The sequence below is a fragment of the Artemia sp. Qi Xiang Cuo genome, chromosome 5 (assembly GCF_049724085.1).
Source record: "Artemia sp. Qi Xiang Cuo chromosome 5, ASM4972408v1, whole genome shotgun sequence".
Taxonomy (NCBI): Eukaryota; Metazoa; Arthropoda; class Branchiopoda; order Anostraca; family Artemiidae; genus Artemia; species Artemia sp. Qi Xiang Cuo.
Window position 1 is genome coordinate 8,185,239 of NC_142798.1, and position 22,464 is coordinate 8,207,702.

The 22,464-nt window shown below is 34.5% G+C and overlaps 1 pseudogene; it reads right to left on the reverse strand.

The window, feature by feature from the left end:
* Window positions 1-6,228: 6,228 nt before the first annotated feature.
* LOC148951772 (calcium/calmodulin-dependent protein kinase type II alpha chain pseudogene) lies at window positions 6,229-11,334 on the reverse strand (annotated as a pseudogene).
* Window positions 11,335-22,464: the final 11,130 nt, after the last annotated feature.

Here is a 22,464-nt window from a genome sequence, read left to right on the forward strand (position 1 = left end):
TATAAACTTTGCCCATTGCATACACATTGTATCGGTTATTGGGAAGTATACAGACATTTTCAGGAAGGATTTTTTTTCTCTTGGGGGGGGGGGATGGAGGAGGGGGTTACCCGGTATAATCTTTAAGTGAAGGATGTTTTTTCAGGGTAATGGATATTTCTATGAAGGGGGCGCCGGATTTCCAAGCATTATTTAAAAAACGATCAGAAATTAAATAAAAAAAACAAACAAGTTTTTTCAACTGAAAGTAAGAAGCAACATTAGAACTTAAAATGAACATAAATTATCATGTATATGCGGGGGTTCTCCCCCAAGTGAATACCTCGCTCTTTACGATACAGTTTTTTTTAGTGCTTTCAAAAGATCTATCTATTCTAATTAAACGGCCTTTGTGATTCAGGTGTTTGTGAATAATTTTTTTTTTAACTTTTAACGTAAAGAGCGTGGTATTGACTAAGGGGATAACCCCCTCATATACGTAATAACATATACGTAATAAAAAAAAACAATAAAAAAACAAGCGATACGGCTCAATTGTAATCGAAAGTTTTAAAAACGGAATTTTGATGTCAATAAATGTATCAAAAGAATGGGCTTATAATGCTGATTCTAAATATATAAATTTTATTAAGTTTTAGTATTACTCATCAAATGCTGAGAGCCTGAGAAAATTTACCTGATTTTTTAAAGAGGGGGAAACATCCCCTACAAGTGAAAGAATTTTAATGAAAATCACACCGTCAGATTCAGCGTATCAGAAAACCCTATTAAATAGGTTTCAAGCTCATATCTGCAAATATCTTCAACTTTGTATTTTTTGCCAGAAGAAAAATATACGAATATAGAAGTTCGTTACGTAAGTTTATTTGTAAATTATGTCAGAACCAAATTTAGAGACAGCCATTTAGCAAAAGAAAAGTAAAATTTTTATGTAAATTTTGTTTACTTATTCAATGACGGTGAGCCAAAATAAAAGCTGCATTAACTAAAAAACGATCAGAAATTAAATAAAAAAAACAAGTTTTTTAAACTGAAAGTAAGGAGCGACATTAAAACTTAAGACGAACAGAAATTATTCCGTATATGAAAGGGGCTGTCCCCTCCTCAACGCCTTGCTCTTTACGCTAAAGTTTTTTATTGTTTTAAGAAATAAAGGTGTGAGACAGTCAAACTTTAGCGTAAAGAGCAAGGCGTTGAGCAGAGGACAGCCCCTTTCATATACGGAATAATTTCTGTTCGTTTTAAGTTTTAATGTCGCTCCTTACTTTTAGTTTAAAAAACTTGTTTTTTTTTTTATTTAATTTCTATATAATTCCAACTTTCTAATATACTAGTAACTTGGGATGCTTAACTTCAAACTCTAAAAAACACATATTTTGAATCACCATAAAAAGCTGATTCTTTTGTTTAATGATGTCAATATTATGACTCGTTATTGACATGGGCCGATGTTTACTTCCCATTCTTTACTATGAAGAAATTGATTGATTATTCGAACCAGATAAACTAGGAAAATGTTTGTGGAAAACTGGAAAGGGGCCAATTCAATCACAAATTAGAACTCATATTAAGCGTATAACCTATAGATAGGCAGCAAACCATGGGCAAAGACAAATTATTTTTATTTGTCATTATGTTTTTCACAGTTTGTCCATATTCTGCTCTCTTTCCTTAGGTTTCCTCATACTTATTTTAAAGTTTCCAATGTTCAGGGGGGAGGCCATTCCCCCCCCCCCTGCAGCACCCATGCTCGTGATGTTGTACAGATGGTAGCAGAACAGTTTCCCTGGTTAGCAAAGATAAAATTAGTCAGTTGGTTTTTGAATCCTCATATGAGAGTGCGTTTTTTTCAGAAAGGCAGGCATCTGACAATTTCAATACTTTATTTGGCAGATATAACCTGTTTTGTGTTGGGTATCGAGTTGGACTTTACAGGAAAACTAGATCTTTTTTTGGAGGGGCTAAGGTGACGTTGGAAATATTTGTTATTATTTCTTCGCATTAGCGCCTAAAAATGGATAAAATATTTCGAAATACAGAGAACTTATGCATACAAGTGCAACAAGTATTTCCCACCAATTGCCGCTAATTAATATAACGCTCCACACAAGAAAATGTAGAAAATACGGCCCAAGTTCACGTATCTCTGCCAATGCAAACTCATAGTTCTTATCCTCAGAAAATATTCCTTTAAGTACAAGTACTATACCAGCCTTCCCAGATATTGCGCTATGCTTTCGCATTTTCATGAACAGGAATCCATAGTGTACTGCCAGCAGGAAACACGACAACGCTTTAAACCACACGTTACCAATGATCAACAAAAAATCCAGAAAAATCAGAGAACAGAGAAGACTCCAAGGCGCTTCAGTAACCATTTTCGCTTGATAGTTCTCGAAAAGAGATCCAAATTCTATTTTACATCTTTCTATCATTTTTACAGTGTCATTATAATATTTCAGATCTAATGCAACCATCGCTTAAAAATGTTCATAGCAGTTTCCTGAGTTATTCTAGATTTGCAAAAAATATCTTCATACAAATTAAAGTTAGACACTGAAATTCCATCAATTGCTCATAGGAAATATTTTCTGTTCTTTTTTTTTCTTTGTTAAATCTTTATGTTTTCCAAAGCAGTGTAAAAACCCCTCACAATTTTTGAACTTCATTTCCGTATTTTACGTCAAATTTACCCATTTGTTCAGAAAACAAACAAGGTAGCTGTTGCTGCTGCAGAGGCAAGATTGCGTCTCTAAGAACTTATATAAACTAAAATTGTAGCAGAAGGGTGTATCAAAATAAACCTGCTTACCATAGATAAGAAGATCTTAACTTAAGCTCCTTACATCAGGGACTCCACAAGCGATTGTTATGGTGACAACTTTGACGTTGAAGACGATGAAGGTGAGATGTAAATGTTGCAATTAGAAGTGCCCAATGTTTAGTTTCGAGTATAACAACTTTTAGTTAGATTGATGATATAACGTCTTTTTTGTAAGCCCCTCCAGTCTTCCAATACAAATTATATTATTTATTATAAGAGATATTAAAGATTGAAGTTATAGACTGAAAAAAATTTTAGGATATTAAGAAGAATATTGATGGATAAGAGTGCAAAATTTGATATCAGAATTTAAACATAATGTTCATGCCAGGTTGTACTATTTGTAGGAAAAAGTTATGTTCAAGAAGTCCTGCTTTACAATACACAAAAACACAGCAAATCTGGGCTCACAAGTTTGGGCTCGGTAACTTTATTTTAAGCTAAGATTGTCTGAAAGCTATTTTATTTTTCTTATCATCATATAAGATATATATTCAAAGATATATATTACGCCATTGACTTATTTGTTATCCATCAAGTACCTCTGATAGGAGTTGCTTCATGAAGTGCAATTTGGTTTCTATATATTTCTATTATACCGGCCACTTTGTACAGAATAAATGGTCGTAGAAACTCAAGAAGAGGGCTCATAAAATTATAAATTGAAAGTTCTAATGCCATTCCAAGAGTCAAAAGTGATCTGATTAAAGCAAAATTCAATTTTGACGCATAACTAAATTTTTGGCATTTTTTACACAATATTATTCATATGTAGTTATGACACTACGCCAAATTCCCAGAAAATTTTTGGCGAATAAAATATCTGGATCGTCCTTACATGGTTTGGAGTTATGTCACCAAAAAATTCATGAAAAGAGCCAATTCCATGGTTGTGGCTGCCCTAGCCCAAAAAATGAATATATGACGTCATCGTAGGTGTAAGTTGTGTGCCAAAGCTTTAAAAAGAATCTTGGAAGAAGGACAAGGAATTATAAGAAGAAAACAAAAAGAATGAACGCAATTATAAGATCCGAATGTGCAACTCAACTCTCAATATATATTACAGAGTACCAAAAATTAGAACATTTTTGTTCTAAAAATTAGAGTTGTGAGACAGAGTCAAACTTTAGCGTTAAGAGCAAGGCGTTGAGGAGGGGACAGCCCCTTTCATATACGGAATAATTTCTGTTCGTTTTAAGTTTTAATGTTGCTCCTTACTTCCAGTTAAAAAAAACTTGTTTTTTATTTAATTTCTGAACGTTTTCAAATTAATGCAGATTTTGATATTGGCTCACCGTACATGAATAATTAAAACGATATTTGCATATTAGTTTTACTTTTGTTGGCTAAATGGCTTTCTCGAAAGTTGTTTAATTTTACTTACGAAAAGTTTTATTAGTATTAAATATACGTAACTTACGAATTAACAAACTTCTATATCGTATATTTTATTACGTATATTAGGGAGGTTTGCCCAACTTGTCAATACCTCGCTCTTTACGCTAAAGTTCGATTTTTTTTCAATTCCTTAAGAATGACCCCTTAACCACAAAGGCCGTTAATTAGAATAGATAGCTCTTATTAAAGTACTAAAAAAAAAAACTTTAGCGCAAAGAGTGAGGTATTGACTAGGGGGCGAACCCAATCATATACGTAATATTTTCTGTTCGTTTTAAGTTTTGATGTGGAAAAGCTTTCAGTTGAAAAGTTTTTCAGTTGAAAATTGTTTTGTTTTATTTAATTTTTGATCGTTTTTTAAATAATGGTGAAAAAAAATAATTTGTTTTAATAATTAAATGGGAATCCGGCACTCCCTTCATACCAATGTCCCTTCCTCCATGAAAACTTCCTCCAAGGAAAGATCCTCCCACGTTACCCCTCCCCCCTACTACAAGAAAAAAAACTGAAAATGTCTGTATACTTCCCAATAACTAATACTATATGTAAACATTGGGCAAAGTCCATAACTTGCAGCCCTTCCCCCGGGGACTGTGGGGGATTATGTAATCCTCAAAGACATAGTTATTATATTTTTCGACCATGCTGAACAAAATGACTATCTAAAAATTTGATCGGGGGACTTTGGGAAAAAATGAGCGCGGGAGGGGGCCTAGTTGCCCTCCATTTTCTTGGTCACTTAAAAATGGTGCTAGAACTTTTAATCTCCCTTTGAAAGTGCCCTATCACGGTATTCTAGGGCCACTGGGTCGATACGATCACCCCTGGAAAAAAACAACAAATAAACACGCATCCGTGATCTTTTTTCTGGCAAAAAATTCAAAATTCCATATTTTTGCAGATAGGATCTTGAAACCTCAACAGTAGGGTTCTCTGATACACCAAATCTGATGGTGGGATTTAAGGTTATATGACTTATAAGGTTTTTTTCCCCTTTTTTCGAAAATAAGGCATATTTTTGCGTAACTTTTGATGGGTAAGACTGAGCCAAGTCGCTCCTTACCCAGGTCGTCGTTACGTTCGTTACCAAGAACTGTTTGATTGGCCATGGCTTGATGCATGCCCACAACTACTTGATTTTAATTCAAAATCAGCGCACTCAGTCCGTCGAAAAAACGAGTTTTTTCTACTAAAATTAAAGAGCTACATTAAAACTTAAAACGACCAGAAATTATTATATACATGACGGAGGCTGCCCCTTCCTCAATACCCTACTTTTTACGCTAAAGTGTCGACTTTTTGTCCTAATAATTCTTTAAGAACGACTCCTGAATCACAAGAATCGTTTAATTAGAATCAAAACCTTTTTTAAAAATTGTAAAAAACCCTTAGCATGAATATTGAGGAGAAGCAGCCAACCTCATAAAGCGAATAATTTCTGTTCGTTTTAATTTTTAATGTTGTTCCTTACTTACATTGGAAAAAACTTGTTTTTTTTAAATAATTAAAAAATAAAAGGTTAATATCATCTTCATAAGGTAACAAACATTACTAAAAGTAGCCTACATCCTAAGACGAAGATACTGTGGAAGTATTTTAAAGTACAAAAATGTGTATGCATTGTAAATTTGTATTTTAATGTTATGTGTTATAGGCCTAACGAATGGGAGCAGCCCCTTGCCGCCGTAGGTAGCTAAAATGAGAATTCTGAAATTGTTGTATGGTAAATTAATGGATGAAGAATCGTATGAATGTGGAAATTGTAAAAAAAAACGTTTTTATCATCAAGAAAACGAAAAAGAAGAGGAAACAAGGAATGGAGGACCAAATATCGCTGAATAAAAGAAAGAAGAAATTGAAATATGCATTAGAAAAGGATTTTGTATATTTTCAATCTTATATTCTATTTTTGAATACAAAAAAAAGAAAAAAAAGAAGATACCAGACAAATTTATATTCTTCTGTGTTGAAGTAACTTCAAATAAAGTAAAGAAATTGATTATAATCTATTTAAACCCCAATACATGAGGCGGGCAGCTTGAACAGTGGAAATGAACATGCTGCCATTCTGAATTCTTGCGTTGCCACACCCTCGTTTCTTCAGACTGCTGAATGTGAGCTTGACCATTTTTGTCAATATATTGATTCAGCCTAGTGTAAGCTATGCAAGCGGCGTCATCTCCAAGCAGATGGACTCGTGGATTCGAGATGAGGTTATTCCCCACTTTGCAATTTTTCTGTGATATAGTGTCATAGTAAAACTTGTGAGATTCTGTTCCCTGGATCAAGTTACCAGGTGCCTCTGGTTCGAAAGCTGTCCAGTGAGGGTCACACAACTGTATGTAATTTTCAAAGTCTCCACAGCTAATAGCATTCACTATCTGCTTCGTGATTCGTATAATCTCTTGTTTTGTAGTTGTTTCTGATACACAATACTGCGATGTCAGGTTCTTTACTGGGTAAACGGACCGTAAATTATCTGAATCCTTTGAGATAGCATCTTTGGCTTTTGTTTCGGTTGAGTCATGGCCATTTAGTGTGGTGTTGCTGTCAGACGATTCTTTGACGTGAGATCCACTTACTCCTTTAGGCACAAAATTACCGGCTGCCAACATCATTGTAAGGACTGTGGCTTTAAGTTTCTGTTTTGGTTTGAAAACCTTTAGTCAGTCCAGTGTTGTTTGTCTGTGAATATTTGAAGCCATACGCTTGCGTTTGGAGATCCATGGGGGTTTGAGAGCTTTTTCAGCTGTAATCCTCTTGGTAGGATTAAAATTTAACATTTTATCGATTGAATTCTTTGCCTCTGGTGTGATCGTGTCCCATTCCGGTGATGGATAGTTATAAACGCCAGTTTTAATCTGATCATTCAACTTGTGTCGGTTTTCATTCAAAAATGGAGGATAGCCGACCAATAAAATATACAATATGACACCACATGCCCACATATCCACTGTTTTTCCGTATAGTTCTTCTTTCAACATCTCTGAGGATAAATATTCTGGAGTTCCAGCAAAACCATACCATGCTCTTCTCTCATCTTCAACTTCAATGGCGAGGGCAAAATCAGCCAATTTTATAGCTGCACCCTGCGTTTTACTTGCTAGCAGCAAATTGTCGGGTTTGAGATCCCTATGTATTACTTCATTGATATGACAATAATGTACACTCTTCAAAATGTGTTGAATACAATGTGATGCTTCCATTTCACTGTAATGCTTACGTTCTACAATATCCTCCAACAATTCTCCTCCTGTGACCAAATCGAATACAAGATAAAGAAATCTTTCGTCTTGGATAATGTCGTGCAATCTAACTATATTAGGATGTTGTAACTTCCTACATATTCTACCTTCGTTCTTGAGTTTCTGTGAATCTTTGGCAGACAAATTTTCTGTGCGGATTATTTTTGCAGCAAATTCAAAACCTGTAACTTTATGTACACAACGTTTTACGATTGAAAAGGCTTCATGTCCGATTTCTTCTTTAAGTTCATATTTATCACTGAATCGTGTTCTGGATTTTTTTTTTTTTTTAACCTTAATCCTTGCTTACAATCCTTGCTTACATGAATGCGACTAAATTCTTCTACCAAATGCTAACGATCAAATAAATCAGATTTAAAAAAATAAATCAACCGTTCATATTGATCTGAAAAATATTTGATAGACAGTCCGATCAACAGAATCTTATGCATTTTACAAAAAACATGGAAATTTTGGGTTTATTATAGTGATCCAAGATTTGTAAACTGGAGTAAAATCCCTATAAAAAGGAAACTTTACATTTGGGATCCTTTGTCAATGAAAATTAAGCTTTGAAACATAGGGTTATTTATGAGAAGTCGTGTCTTAATGGCAAAAATGTCGTTCAAACAGTTTATTTTTAACTCTAATCCTTTTGTTCTTAAGTATATTATCACCACCATTCTGCTTTGGCAGCTTCCAGTTTGTTTTTAAGCCACGGGTGAAAAATTTTGACGCTAAAAATCACAAACCAGAAACACTTTTCACTAACGGCTGCTTTTCATTTTCTATGTCTAGCCAATTCTTTTGCACTTGTAAATATCGGTCAGACACCTTTCTGCTAATCACGAATATATGATGGAAAGCTCAGCCGACTTTGCTAGCCAGCTCTAAATACCACGCCTATAGTTGCTGTCAAATCCGAAAATTTTATTTGACATTTCGAGACTTGGGAGAAAATTGCCTAACCCGTTTGATCAGCTGTTTTCAAAGAGAAAATCAGTAGGACAACGCAGATTAGAAGAATCAAAGTGTGCCCGACCATAAATTACTCTGCTTGTCAATTTTTCGTTGAAACTTAATTCAGGAATGAAAAATATTATAAATGGTTTTCTTAACAGTGAAATACAGGACAAGAGCTACTAATGTAATCCTGTTGATTCTGTAGGTTATGAAGTTGAATTGTGCAAGGAATGAAGTTATTACACAAGGCGAAGTAAAGTTGTAAGAATGGACAAATTAAATTATAGAAAGAAAGAAACAAAGCAACATAAAGAGAATTTTAATGCAAATGTAATTACTTGTCATTAATAAAGTAGTAAATAAAGAAACAAATAGTTTTGTAGCTATTAAAAGATCAAGAATGCTAGTAGAGCCTATTAACATCGGTCAGGTAAAAAACATCTGCACTACCATCTGCTCAGCTGCACAAGAATATGCAAAACATATGTGTCAAAATTAAAACTACCTTCCCATATGATTTTGTAGGTGAGGTCAGCTCGATTAATATTTTTCAGTGGTAGATATTAAAGGGCGAATCTTGAATCCAATCTTGAATATTAGTTGAAAAGTTGAAATTAAACAACCCATTAAAAGTTGGTAGGCTTGTCCAAGAAATGATTCCAACATGTCTAACTATGCTAGACAAACCTCTTATATAATAACAATCGCAGGTCGTAAAAATATTGCAACTTAGGCTTTTGATCTTGTAAGAAACTTAAAAGAAATCAGTTGCACCTTTCGGCACTTGTCATAAATCAGAAGTGCCTTAGAAATGAGATGAACAGGACAATTCTATTGACGAATGTTCTTAGGATATATTCCCGAGTCCATACCATGGATTTATCTTTTATCAAGACAGCCGGCACGCTGCGTCTTCTGAAAATACATCTTTATCTGCCCTTTCGTTTGAGCACATCTTTATTGAGGACTATGCTCCTAAGAGAGAAGGGGTCAGGGTTGATTCTCTGTCAGAAGTACATAGAGCATGCCTCTTTACAATTATTAAAACCAACCTCAAGATATAGATTTTGCATTTAACGTCAGTTATAAGATAACCAACGATTATGACGTCTTTCATAATCTTGCTGTTTTTCCGTCACAAATTTTATCTTAAATGATTGTTTTTTATTAATTACAAAATGTACTAGCTGTAACAACTTTCTTTCAAATGAGCCATTCAACATTTCTCCGTGATGTCCCAGTGCCCCACTAGCAGCGGAAAAAAGAGGAGACATCAGTGAATCCAATGCAAAAAGTGATTTTGCTTGTTGTTCAAGCAAAGAAATTTTTCTTGTTGTTCAAACCAAGGGACTGTTCCAGCACCATTTCGATCCAGCACGATTTTTAGAGGTCATAGGCTATTTTTTAGGGTACTATGGGCCATAATTTGTTCTTTACTAGGTTACAGCTACCACAGCAACCAAAAGGCACTAGCTACTGCTGCAACCATGGTCGTTCCTTGCTAGGTTGCAGCTACAAGTAAGGTGCAACCGCAAGTAAGGAATTATCTGTGGTTGCCTCACCTATGGCTCGCTTCATGTGGAGAAATGTTTTGAGTAAATTAACAGGTGCTGTAGCAGAAAGTGTGTTTCAGCAAGAAACACTAAAACACAAAGTTGAGATTATGCGCTAAAAAATTTCCAATTTTTTAAATTAGAAATTTTAAAAGGGGAATTTAAAGAGAGAAGTTTTTTAATTCTCTTACTGAGATGGGGTGGATTACGTAAAGCCTGAAAAGTTTCCTTTTTGTACACTAACTTTTCATTACTCAAGTCTTACTTACAGAATTTTGAAAACAAAAGTTACATGCATCAAGTTGAACTCAGTCACCTGTTTCAGATTCCACTACCCAACCATTGCTAATGACTTTGGATCTATGGTTGCCTAACCTCATTTCATTTGGAGATATATTTGAAATAATTATTTGGTAACAAGTAACTGAACAAGTAACTATCAAGTAACTAAAACTGAAAACTAATAGAAAATGCACTTTATACGGGGGGTTGCCCCCCCTCCATCCAGTGGGTTTTATGCTGATAATATTGTTATATCACATTAATGAAAGAATGAGTCCTATGGGTAGACCTCTTCAATTATCTATACCAAAACCATTGCGTGACACTGATTTAAACAAAGCACAACAGGCCCACTTTACCAAAAAATTTACCTATGAAACCTTTGCTGTAGGGGGGGGGGTTATGCATACACTGGTACCTTTGCTGAAGGGCTGGAAGGCAAATAAACAAAGTTGGCTCTGTGTTTGGAAATAGTATCTTCGAAAATAGACGCACAAGCGTTATTGATTATACATCAAATAAATGCTTGTGTATAGATACACAAGTATCATAATACATCAATATAAATTCCCAGGCATAGAGCGTGTAGCTCGTACTGATGGGGGTAACTAATGACCGACACCGGTAAAACTCTTATTAGAAAAAAGAGAATCAAAGGAAAAAAAAAAGCTAAGATGCAAGGAACTCTCTTTTATTTGCTTTGATGGTTATTTGAAAGCGGGGAGGTCTTCACTCTTTGAAATCTGATGAAAAAATAAATCAAGGTCTTAATTCAGGGCTCACGAGTCTTTTTGTAAGGCTTTTTTTTCTTTTTTCTTTTTTTTTTGTTTGTCATGGATCTTTGATTTAGCAGTGAAATCATCTTGGAAATAGTTCAAAAACACTTTAAAACTAACCTTAGCGGATATATGAAATGACCTGAAAAATATGCCTACCTTGTTTAGAATTTACTCATTTGACCATCTAAAATCACCCACTGAATTATTATTAACACACAGAAAAAAGCCTTTGGCTTTCTCTTAGCTGGATAAAATAAAGAACGAACCCCAGTTGCCACTCACATAATCATATCGTTGAACTATAACGTTAATTATTATTGTGACCTATGATAATGAAATCATTCATCGCCTAGTATGCGAAGATGTAGTTACTGTCAAAAAATAGATTTTAGTTTTAATATTACGTTTTGGTACTTACTAAAGGACTTAAATCCAGTAATTTCTTTTAAAATGAGCCCTGAAATAGCTTTCTAAGATTTTCCAGTCTTGCAAGCAATAGAAGGCAAAAAAAGTTACGGTTTAGTATTTACAAAAGCACGTAAATTGAGTAATTTCCATTAAAATGAGCCCTGAAATAGCTTTCTATAATGTTCCAGTCTTGCTGGCAGGAGAGGGCAAAAAGAAAAAAAAGGCACGTCGGTGCTACTAATGCAAAAATTGATTTTCCTTGTTCCTTGTGGACTATGATTTTGCAAAATAGAGTTTTTGGCCATGACAATTCGATGGCGTACTTTTTATTTTGATCCGAAACTATTTATGGGGGTTTCAGGCTATTTTTTGAAATTCTCTTAAATTTGTTTTCAAAATAACATTTTACTATTAACACTAATAACTGTGTATTTGTTTATCTTTTTTTTCGGAAACGACTCCTTATATTTTTTTGAAAATTGGCACCCTAAGATTTTCTAGCTTAAAAAAACATCTAGGTAGGTCGCAAGTTTGATAAAATTCCTTTAGTCTTCATTTTGGAAACACACTTTTCATTTATTTGACACATCACGGCTATAAGACTTTCATCTTGAGAAGATCCTCACGAAAGAATTCCATTAAATGAAGACAAAAAATAGTCTTAATTTGTCTGGAGACAAAAAATAAATAACATTTGCCAAGATTTTCTTAAAACTCTTGAAATATTTGAACAGTTTCAAAAAATTAAACTAGAATAAACGAAACTTGAAGCAAATAGGATCATATCCTTATTAATGAGCAAAACTCACATTATTTTTAGTCTTGATATTAATGGTATATTAAACAGTATAATTGTAATATAAAATGCTAGAGGAAGAAACATAAAACAAAAATTTATAATTTTCATAAACAAAAGAAGTAGAAGATAATGAGGAGTTTGTGAAGACAGTGAATATTAAGGTTGTAGCCTACAGTCTATTTGAATATTCCGGCAATATATTCAACAGCCGTCATCAGTGAAACGCAATATAAAACAAATAAAAAGAAAACAAATTTACTCAAAAAATCACATCGATAAAACATCTTTTTAAAGATTTTTTTTAGAGTCCTGGCTTTCTCACCTCACATAGGTTTATAAGTTCAGCCAAGACTGACAAAATAAAACAGTTATTCATTGAAGTTACCTGGATTAATTAAAAATTTGTACAATTCCTTATTTCAAAATTGGCTCTTTGTGCTGCAAATCATGTATTTCTTTTGGGAGCAGGTTTATTTCTATTGGCTACTAATTTTATTTGACTGTGCATTTTTTTTCAATAGAATATTTTGTACATAGTTGTGAAGTTGCTGAAGGTGTATTAGGGAAGAAATCTAGAACTGCAGTTAAAAATATCAATAAAATAGATTTCTGTTTACTAGAAGGGAAAAATGACGTGTCCGCGAAGTCCCTGAATGATTAATCATTTTAAAACAAAGGGACTATAAGCAAAATCGAGAAAGTATGAGAATGCGAACTAAGATGATGTAGAGTGGACGCCATCGATGAAATTGCCAAAAGTCTGGAAAATATAGCTAGACGGCATAATAGTAAAATATTTTACTGGCATGTTAACAAATTGAGAGAGAGTAGTCAATCCAGACTTGGCCCAGTTAAAGATAGGAATGGGGCCGCAATTAGCGATAAGGAAAAAACTAAAGAGAGATGGGCCAAACATTTTGAGAATTTGCTTAACCGAGATAGAGTTGCAGAAAAAGATATAGAGGAAAATGAAAAGGTTTTTGATAAATTTGATGCGAGAGAAGATTTGCTTTGCGATGAAGACTTCGCGACAGTACTAATGGGATTAAAAAATGATAAGGCTCCAGGTGCTGAGAGGAGGGTAAATGAGTTTCTTCAATAGGATGGCTCTAAGGTTAGAAATAAGTTACTTAAGATTATGAATATGATTTTTGAAAAAGGGGAAGTACCTAACGATTTTAGGAAAACCTCAATTAAGCCACTTTATAAGAAAGGTGATAAAAGTGAGTGTGGTACTTATCGAGTTATTAGTCTGGTCTCTTTAGGTAGTAAATTACTTAGTAATATGATACTTTTTAGACTGACAGATGCCGTAGACAAAGTTTTAAGAGAAGAGCAGTGCGGTTTTAGAAAAGGCAGAGGATGTGTCGACCAAATTTTCACTGTTAGGCTAATAATTGAGAAGTATCTGAGTTGTCAAACACCTTTGGTCCTCAGTTTTATAGATTATGAGCAAGCTTTCGATTCTGTTGATAGAAGAGCTTTAGTAAAGGTTTTATCCTTGTATGGTATACCAGACAAATACATTAAAGTGATTAGTACTATGTAGGAAAATAATACTGGTGCAGTTAAGGTAGGAAATGAGGTTAGCAGCTGGTTTTATATTAAATCAGGAGTTAAGCAGGGTTGTGTTCTATCTCCCTTTATATGGGTCATTTTGATGGACTTTGTCGTAAAGAGCACAGGAAAGGCAATGGGAAACCACGGAATCAAACGGGGAGGAAAAGGTCTCCTTGATTTGGATTATGCTGATGATTTAAGCATCCTAGATGAAAGTGTGAGCAAAATGAATGAAGTTTTAGAGGTTTTGCGAGTTCAGGGTGCTAGAATTGTTTTTTTTTTAGCTAGGAATAAGTGAAGATGAAGAGGTGACGTTGGGTAATGAAAAGATTGATCAGGTGGGCTGCTTCACTTCCTTTGGTAGTATTATTAGTAAAGATGGTGGGAGCAGTGAAGAAGTTAAAAGCAGAATAGCCAAGGCTCAGGGTGTTTTTTTCACAGTTAAAAAAAGCTTGGAAGAATAGGAAAATAAGTCTGTAAACCAAGATTAGAATATTAGAAGCTACAGCGATGACAGTGGTCAAATATGGCTCTGAAGCATGGACGCTCCGAAAAGCGGATGAAGATTTGCTAGATGTTTTCGACAGAAATTGCTTAAGGATTGTTCTGGGTACCCGACTGACTGATCGTATTTCAAACAATAGGCTATACGCAAAATGTGGTTCAATACCGCTCTCTAGGGCTATAATGAAGGAGAGGTTGAGGTGGCTAGGGCACATTGTGCGGATGAAGGGTGACAGACTGCCAAAGATTGTTCTTTTCGGCCAACCGTCTACGGCTAAACGGAAAGCAGGTCGTCCCCGTCTGGGGTGGGTGGACGTCATAAAAAAAGATTTAAAGGACATGGGAACTTCGTGGGCGGGTGTAAAAAGGGAGGTTTTGAATATATTGAGGTGGAGGAGGAGCGTGCGTGGCAGTGTTTGCCTCAGGCGGCTTGGTGCTGCGGTGAGTTGTTAGTAGTAGTAGAAGTAGTAGTTGAGTGTGTAAACCCACCCAAATCTGTATTTAGGGATGTATTATTATTTGAATTTTGTTCGATTTCAGTAGCTTCACGGACAATTCTTTAAATTTCTAGCTAATTGCTAATTAAAACTATATGTCGAACAGCACAAAATAGTTCGAATTTTCGAAAATATGGTTGCTTAAAGTTGAATCAAAAGATGCTGAGCTATCTCCAGATTTCAATGCTTTTTCCTAACTCTCTTTGTACTACTGTGACCCTGTTCCTAGTTTTCGGTGAGTTTGACCAACATGACAATTTTCACAGCCACACGGCATTTGATATACCCCTTTTTGACGAGTAATATTCTTACTAGAATTGAGAAGATACATTATACTTAAACTAATTTTGAAAACAACGGATAAATAATTTTTGTAATTATTTTTTATGTATTTTTTAAACAAATAATTAATTGTTTAAATAATTATAGATAAATAATTAGATAAATAAATAGATAAATATTTTTTTAAACAAATTTTATTCAGTCTTGAAGTAATTTTTCGAAAGTAAGGTAGATAAATCGTGTTTGTCGGTTTATTCGAATCATCTACAAGTACGGGATTTAGAGCTTTGAGAGAAAATATATTTAGTCTTTGACAAGGCCGTATCCGGGGGGGGGGGGGTTACCCGGTTTGAACCCCCCCCCCCCGAAATTTGTTACCGAGTCGAAAATTAGTAAAACCTAGGTAAAAATCAGTAAAATTAGTCGAAAACTGAGTCAATAAATAGTAACCCCCCCCCAAAAAAGTCAAAAATTAGTAACCCCCCCCCCGAAAAAAAAAATCCTGGATCCGCCCTTGGTCTTTGAACAATAACAGTAATAATAAGAAAAATAGGGTAACCGTTGCCAATTTTTAATAAGAAGCTAAAATAGCAAGATTTCATTAAAAGGGGAAAAAAATTGGAGTTTAGTAAAATCAAAAGAAACGCCTATTTATCTGTGACCATTGGTGCCAATACTCAATACTGACATGTAATCGGTCCGAACCCTAACATCCAAGCGAAGCCATGGCAACCTGCGAAACTGAAAGCCCGAGCACCAGCCCTAGCAGCCACAGCAAAGCAGGAGAAAAGTTTTAGGGCATAAGGCTATGGCCCTAGCCATATTATACCGATTATATTAATAACTAATAATTAAGCACAACAAATAATTAACATGTGGGGTCGAAATTTGGGGACCGTATTTCAAAGCAGAGACCAATCTACTGCGCTACCACAGGTAAGTTGAGTACTAACTAAATAATTAAACATAGTACTAATTAGCCTAATTATGAATTAGGTAATTATTTTGTATAATACTAAAAATGTATTATTCAACTCGAATTGTATAGGCACGTTGGAAAAGAATACATACAGCATAGCACAAATTTATCGTGTTCAATGCTTATAATACAATAACTACAAACTGATTTCACAGGCAAGAAAAAGGAATCATTAAATCAAAACAGCTTTCATTTACATTTATACAAATCTGTCAAGCTAAAAGCAACAATGAAAAAAGAAAAGAAAGAAAATTCGAAAAAAGAATGGGCAAAAGAAAAGAAAAAATGAATAAAATAAAAGAAGAAAAGAAAGAAAAGAGGAGAAATTTTAATACAAAAAATTGGCTACCAAATTTTTTTTAATTGCCAAAATACTATGAAGTCGACCCATATAATTAAGAACAGGGGGGGGGGTACGAATTTTTTCGGGGTTTCTTAAGCTACCAAAAAACGCCAAAATATAACCCTTAATATACCATTAAATGTCAAGATATGCTTATAATATGTTTTAATATCATATTGGTAATAATGTTTGGTAATAATTGGTAATAAAATAGTTTTGAACTTTCTCTTGTTGTTTAATAACACAATGGTTGGAGGACTCAAACTTTTAGTTTGAAATTTACTTTTTTGCATTTTTTTTTTTACAGAAACATCATGAGGAGCTACTTGCATTTTGGTCCATTTGGAAAAGACAAAAAAAAAATTCCTGGTTTAATAATCGGGCCTTTAGGAAGCAAAATAGATGGACTCAGAAAAAAAAAATAGTAAATAAGCATATTCACTGTTGACTCACACTGTATAATGCACCAATCTCTCGACAATAAAAATTGAAAAAAAACCACCGAAAATACACAACGATGAACTGGAAAAAAAAGGCAAAATTATTTTAGTTACAGATTTACAGATAAAGGCTCCATGTACCCCATTCAAATCCCAAGATTCTTTTACGGTTCGCCCATTTTTTATTCACTTTCAGTTGCCATTCATTCCACCAGATCCGTCCCGACAATTGGTGGTGTCCCGAGGAAACATTAATTACACCACTCACCTCCCGATTCAAATATAAGCAAAAATATAAGCAAATATAAGCAAAAAAAAAATAAGCATAAAATACATGAAAATTTTATCAAATTGGACAACTCACCGCAGCCCACCAAACTAAGGCGTAAGGGGTAGCTGACCCGGTTTCTCTCCCTTTGAAAGGCTCTGCATTCAACTCAGCCAACTCTAAAAAAAAGCTACGTCTGATATGTCCATTGCCTGAGTACGAATCCTCATGAAAAATTGGAGGAAGATAAAACACCATTAAATATGATTTTGATTATCAGTATAATTTCCTTTTTATTTTCTCGTTTCTGGGTTTTGAGGGCCCCCTCCAAAAAAAAGAAAAAAAGTTTCAGAGATCAAATAAATAAAGTGTATCAGAAAAATGAAAAAATAAAGAAAGAACAGCCGGCAATAAAATATGAAAAAACGTATTTGATAAACTAATAAAAGAGGAGCAAAGCGATCTAAGCTAGTTAAGCTTTTGCTACTATTCTGGGGATTATTTCACTTAATTAGGATTTTCATTCGTTTCTAATTTCTCTTCTTTGATCTCCACTTTCATATCACTTTTAGTTTCACTTTTCTCTTGCTGTTTAACATCAGACGAAGGAGGAGCCAGGGCTTTTGTTTGAAACTTCCTTGACCAATCATTTAAAAGAAAATCAACTCTATCCTGCACTTGTCTGTTGCTTCTCGATTCTTCTTCACTTTTTGATTTCTTCTTTACTTTATCCTTTTCCACGGCTTTATCTTTGAAATCCCAAAAATATCCCTTGGAGGAATGATATCTTGAAAATGATTGGGCTTCAGTGAATGATAATTCTAAATGATCGACTGCGGCAAGCTGAAAGTATTGAATTCTGATTAGTTTTAATTGCTGTTGTGAAAGACTATGCTAAAAATGTTCTTTTTCTTAGCAGAATTCTTTTTCTTCTTCAGAATAGACCTCCCTTGCTAGGGCTACGTAGGTTAAAAATAAGGCATAATTAAAATAATACATTTTTTAAAGAAATTGGAGGGTCTAAGCATGGAGTGTTCAACAACGCATTAACATCATTTTATAACAAGTATATTACCAAATTATTTCTAGGCAAGGGACTTAGTTCATCTTCGAGGATTTTATAACTGAGGATGCTTCAAATTTTGGCGGAGAAGGGCGTGGGTCCAAGTGCTTTCATGTCTTTCTTTGAACGGCCACTTGGATTGATGCTATGTGTAATATTATTTTGCAATCAAATGAACTGAACTGACTGAACACTCACTAAGATCGATTGATAAGAATCTAGAAGCTTAATATTATCTAAATTTGAACCTGGAATTATGCTTCTTTTTTTCCACGCTTCACTTTGAGAATAAAACTAGTTTTGTTTAAAAAACAAAAAAAAGCGACCCTTTGTGAAGTGCTTATTTTATCAGTGTTGCAACATTACTACTTAAGTACTTATCAAGTACTTTCACTAATTGTTATTTATTAAAAGTATTTTTATACTAATTTTTTCTAGTCGTTGTTTGGTTACTGATCACAAAATAAGATTGACTGGTATTGACCTTGAAAGATATCGAACTTTATTGACAAAACTTAAAATAACTTAAGTACGCGATGTGAGAGTGATTGTGCTAAAAATATTGCGCTTTATCGAATCGTGAAATCTGCAACCAATTCCGTGAAATAAATTTTTTTTTGTAGATCTTCTACCATAGAGCATAATTTTTTCCGCTCTTTCGAATAGTCTATATGGGGAATCTGTATGACCCTCAATCTGCTTAGCAATAAAAATTCAGTTTTAATTAAAAATTAGAATATTCGACCTATCAGCACTTTTCCTGAAAGCAAAATTATCCTACAAATGAAATTATCTTATTCAGCTTAATTGTTTTCACTGCCACTAATGAACCATTAAAAACTGAAGATGATTCAAAATCTATTAATTGGGCTACAGAGGATTGGATAAGGAGCCTTCAAAATTTTTAATCCTATATAACACAGAATGTGTTTCTGAGCAATAGGACAGTCCTTTAGGCTTTGTATAAACCTACAAGGACTCATAGGCAGGTCTTTAAGTTGGGACAGGAACCTACGGGGACTGTTGTTTCTGCAGAATATTGCAACCAGGGTTGCCAACCGCCGACGTCAAAAAAGAGTGCAGATCAAGGCCAAAAAAGAGTGCAAGTTGTTAAAAGCGTGTGCAAGTCAAAAAATTTGCGTATATCATCTTTAAATTTTTAATTGTATTTAAAATAAAGTTAGGAAATCAAGCTCTAAATAATAAGTTAGATAATGATTATCATTCTTTTTTTTTATCTTAAAAGGTAATACTCTGCTTGAAATTTGCAGGTATTTATTTTGATTGCTTAGATCTTTAACTGAACCATAGTTGAATAAAAGGAGTGGGTTCCACTGCTCAAGGATCTGTTCAACGGAAGCTTTAAGGGTGAGCTATCGCGTACTTGAATTTTACAAAAGCTTATGGTTTTCCACATGACGGAAATGCTGGTAGATCCTTAGTTCATCCTGTCTTTTTGGGCTATTTGCCACATATGCAACTATGTCACGAATAAAAATGTTAATTCCATCTGGCAACTTCTTAGCTGCATATGCAGAACAGAGAGAAAGGCAATGACTAGTACAGCCTAGCACAAGCAAATCTGGCACATATTCTTTTAACAGCACACCAAGAACTTTTTGATGTCCAGTGTTAACACTGGCATTGTCAACGGCAATCGTCATCAAATTTTGCAAAGGTATTCCTAGGCTTCCCAATTGTCCAAGTATTAGACGTTTTTGCCCTTCTGAACTGTCATGACTTAATGGCAAAAGCCCCAGAAAGTTTTCTCGGACTATATCTTTGGAGTCTTAGTACTTTGCTATAGGGCCCAAGACCTTCTGCCAAGATTTATCGGTAGATTCCTCAACTATTAAAGAGATATGAGCTTTCTTCAGTTCACAAAAAAGCACATCTCTTTCTACAGGGGCAATGACGTGTCTAATTATCCCAGTAGTTTTAGTTCTGCCCTGATTGAAACTTTTATAAAGTTCTGAGTCTCCAAAAGCATTTTTCAGGATTGGTATTAAAGTGTTCATTTTTGTAATGGGAATATCTTCCAAGACAATCCACGACGTGAGCTTCAAGCTTGATTCAATTATAGACTCAGCATGTAATTTCTTGGGAAGGCCTTCATACTGCAGCATTTTATGTCTGATTGTTCTGAACCCTGCTCTTGAGGAAGTTTGTTCTAAGATGGTGTCTAACGTTTGCCACACATCCGATTATGTCTTTATAACACATTTTACAGTAAGCTAAGTCCTGGCATCATTTAAAAAACAATCAGAAATTAAATAAAAAAACAAATTTTCTCAACTGAAAGTAAGGAGCAACATTAAAATTTCAACTGAACAAAATTACTACATATATGAAGGGGGTTGCCTGCTCCTCAACGCCTTACTCTTTACGCTAAAGTTTGAATTTTGTCCGAATTCTTTAAAAAAGACTCCTGAAACACAAGGGTCGTTTAAGTAGAACAATAAGAAGCTTTTTTAAAAGTACTAAAAAACTTTAGCGTGAAGAACAAGGTGTTGGGGAGGGGGCAACCCTCTTCAAATAAATTTATGTTCGTTTTAAGTTTTAATGTTGCTCCTTACTTTCAGTTGAAAAAACTTCATGTTTTTAACAGTGTTAAAACAAGGCTGAAATAAGTATGCAAAAAAGGAAAAAGGCTTGGACAGAAATACTAGGTACCTCTTTTCTCCTTGTCTCTTGTACAAGATTACTTGCTTACTGTAGAGGCTGTCGGGAATATTAAAAGGGGTGATTAGCCTATTCTACAATCAGCTTTGCTTAAAATTGAGGATATAAGCACTTAGTAATTCTGCCAAGCTTTATTCATAAGCAAATCTTGGCAAAGACAAAGATGTTTTAAACTCAATCCTACTTAATATTCAGCAAGCGAAATTGATGTGGATAATCCATACCTGGCCACAGTTTGCCCCCTCCCCCAACTAAAATTTTGAGTCTTCAAAAATCTTATCAAACCTAAGATAGGCCCGCATAATTCAAGCATCCATAGAAAAGTATTATTTTTTTAGTATACCTGTCTTTTTGGTACTATATTGCTCATTTTTTGGTAAGTATTGAGCAGTTCATATTATTGACCTATGAATAAAGTAAACATACCACTCGATGCCTTTTCTTATTTTCTTTCAAAATATACAAATTGCTTCTGGCGTAAATTCACTTTACTCCCAACCCCTAAGGTATTTATTTACTCATTAGGGAAGGGGGCTTGTAAAATTCATTTCTGACGCAAAGGAATGTTAAATTTGGATTCAGGGTTTAATTCTGACTATAGAGGTAAGTTTGAACTTTACGCCCACCCCCATCTCAATGTGCAAATATATACCCTGAATTGGTATATTTGGGTGGGGTGAAGTGAATTTGCGCGAAAAACTATTATATTCGGAAAGAGCATAAGAAAACGCATGGATTGGTATGTTTACTTTATTGATAGGTCAAAAATATGAACTGCTCAATATTTCCCCATTTTTCATTGTCATTTTCAATTGGCTCGAATATTTTTGGCCTTGGATTGATTTCTGAAAGTGTCATTCTAGGTGAATGACAGCTGCTTTCCAAGATAGCAAGAAGCGTCTAAAGTCTAAACTACAATTTTAGGCTACCCCATATTTTCCTAATTTACCCTTTTATATCATTTTGATAGTATGGGTTTAAAAAAAATGGCTGTCACAAGAATATATGGGTCATTCACGCTTTAAAATGGTGTACAGGCCTGAAGTCTTTGCAGAATTTTATCAGTTTGAGATTAGACTTTAGCAGGTTTATTTAGGATGTTGCTTGTGCATCGCCTTACTTCCTGTTTCATACTGACTTTTCCATTTCCATGAAGAACAGTTGTGCCCAACAGTTTTCAACTTCCTTCTATAAAACTTGATTTGAGTTTACCAATTTTTCACTGGTTATCTATGCTTTGATGTACTTCTTGGTAAATGGCTGAAAAAACGAGAAAGACGCCTGGGGGACGGCCCAGGCATAGATAACAGATATCATACCAGCTACCTGTTCTATCTTTTGCACTTGAATAGTTTAATTTTTATGTCACTTAATACTTTTTCTATCGTCATTTCATAAAAGTGTGCAAAAAAGAGTGCAAAGAGAAAATAATGGGCAAAAAGAGTGCAAATCTGATCCGTGGTGTGAAAGAGTGCAATGAAAAAAAAGTGCATTTCACACGAAAAGTGTGCAAGTTGGCCACCCTGATTGCAACGCCACCACCATTATGACTGGGGCCTCTGTCTTGCCGTGTGATTTTCCTAGCGGTAAAACCT